We start from the raw sequence: 2717 nt of genomic DNA, 5'->3' as shown, positions 1-2717 counted from the left end.
ATGTCCTGAAATTTTTGATTTTTTTCTTTCAAGATTTCAAATTCTAACATTTTATCTACAAAAATCTTTATTCTTTTGATACCAGTATTTTTATGAACTACTCATGAAAAAAACGGTAAATTTCTGGCTTTTTGTTTCAAGATTTGTATTTTTACGTTTTTAAAGCTGAAATTTTATCTCAACAAGAGCTAAAAGATTGCTAACAATTTTAAACAGCTGTATTAAGGATTCAAGATTTTTTCAATATCTCACTTTTCTTAACACTTTAAAATCTTATTTAGTTAAATTCTTACCAATTTACTAAAGAACTAAAGTATTAAAAATATGCAGTGTACAATTTTTTTAATTTCTGATTTTCTGTTTCAAGATCTTAATTTTAAAGATACTCCGATTGCTTTTTTTCTAAGTATTCAATTTAAGTTTTTAAAGCTAAGATTTTGCTAAGCTATCAAGAGTGTTTTTAAAGCCTTCGCTAACGATTTAAGTAATTTTGATTTTATGTTTCAAGATCTCAATTCTTATGATTTTCAAGTCTTTTTAACTGTTTTAACTCCAGATTTTGAAAAAGACTCCTCAAAACTTTTATGCTTTTACGACAAGCTTTAACTTCTTGTTTCAAGATCTTAATTTTAAAGATTTTTGACACTTGAAAGTTTTATTTTGTTAAGATCTTAACTAAAACATTGCAATTATGCAGTTTAAAATTTGTTTTAATTTCTGATTTTTTGTTTCAAAATCTTGATTTCAAGATTCATGTATTCAATTTAAGTTTTTAAAACTAAGATTTTGATAAACTATCAAGAGTGTTGAAACATTTAAGACTTTCGCTAACGATTTAAATAATTTTGATTTTATGTTTCAAGATCTGAATTCTTAAGATTTTCAAGTCTCTTTAACTCTCAAAAATTCGCTAAAGCGTTTAACTACAGATCTTGAAAAAGACTCCTCAAAACTTTAGGTAGTTTAAGTTTAAAATGTTGTACCAAGATTTCAAAATTTTACGCCAAGTTTTAACTTCTTGTTTCAAGATCTCAATTTTAAAGTTTTTTTAAGATTTTTATCACTTCAAAGTTTTATTTTGTTAAGATCTTAACTAAAGCATTGCAATTATGCAGTTTAAAATTTGTTTTAATTTCTGATTTTTTGTTTCAAAATCTTGATTTTCAAGATTCATGTACTCAATTTAAGTTTTTAAAGCTAAGATTTTGATAAAATATCAAGAATGTTGAAACATTTAGAATTCGCTAACGATTTAAAAAATTTTGATTTTATGTTTCAAGATCTCAATTCTTAAGATTTTCAAGTCTCTTTAACTCTCAAAAATTCGCTAAAGCGTTTAACTCCAGATCTTGAAAAAGACTCCTAAAAATTTAGGTGCTGTACCCAGATTTCAAAATTTTACGACAAGCTTTAATTTCTTGTTTTAAGATCTCAATTTTAAAGTTTTTTTTAAGATTTTTGACACTTCAAAGTTTTATTTAGTTAAGATCTTAACTAAAACATTGCGATTATGCAGTCTAAAATGTTTTAATTTCTGATTTTTGTCTCAAAATCTCGATTTTCAAGATTCATGTATTCAATTTAAGTTTTTAAAGCTAAGATTTTGATAAAATATCAAGAATGTTGACATTTAGCCTTCGCTAACGATTTAAGAAATTTTGATTTTATGTTTCAAGATCTCAATTTTTAAGATTTCCAAGTGTCATCTCCCAAGATTTCAAAATTATACGACAAGGTTTACCTTCCTGTTTCAAGATCTCAATTTTAAAGTTTTTTTTAAAGATTGTTGACACTTGCATTGCAATTATGCAGTTTAAAATTTGTTTTAATTTCTGATTTTTTGTTTAAAAATCTTGATTTTCAAGATTCATGTATTCACTTTAAGTGTTTAAAGCTAAGATTTTGATAAGCTATCAAACATTTAAAGCTTCGGTAATGATCAAGATGTTTATGTTTCAAGATCTTAATTCTTAAGATTTTCGAAAGCGAAAACTTTAGATCTTGAAAAAGACTGTTAACATTTTTAGGTAGTTAAACAGTACTAAGATTTTAATTGTTTCAAGGTCTTAATTTTAAAATATTTTACAAACTTCAAAGTCTTATTATTTTTTAAATTCTCACTAACTCACTTAAGAACTAAAGTATTATTGAAATTATGCAGTGAACAATTTTTTTTGAATTTGTTTCAAGATTCTCAGATTACTTTTTTTGAAATTCTAAGTACAAAAAGATTTTGCTAATGACTTACGTAATTTTGATTTTCTGTTTCTATTTTTTAAGATTTTCTATTTTGTTTGTTTTTTTTTCTAGTTACTTTATTTCTAAGTTCTCAATAACTCACTATTAATTTGTGAAAAACAGAAAGAGAGGATTTAAAAAGGACAGTTAAACATGATATATTTTATATCTTTTACTGACGTAAACAACAACAAATAATGAAATTTCGAGATTTAAAATTTTAAGATTTCAAATCAAATTTGGAATAATTACAAAAATGAAGAAGAAAATTTTTACACGTTTCGTGAAAGTCCGTTCAAATGCAACCTGACCATAATTTGATTTTCAGCAGTGTTATTTATCGCTTTCTCTCGTTTAGAGAAACGATTCACAAATAGAGATTTAAAAAATCATCATCTCGAAGATTTCTACCACGAAATCAATACTTCACAGTCGTTTCTCCAATTTTTCAACGTGTTAGGAAACCGATCAAACCCAAA

The sequence above is a fragment of the Tribolium madens genome, unplaced genomic scaffold (genome assembly GCF_015345945.1).
Source record: "Tribolium madens isolate multiple individuals breed KSU strain unplaced genomic scaffold, Tmad_KSU_1.1 Scaffold_19;HRSCAF=116;Tcas5.2_LG9, whole genome shotgun sequence".
Taxonomy (NCBI): domain Eukaryota; kingdom Metazoa; phylum Arthropoda; class Insecta; order Coleoptera; family Tenebrionidae; genus Tribolium; species Tribolium madens.
Note: the sequence above shows the minus strand (reverse complement) of the source record.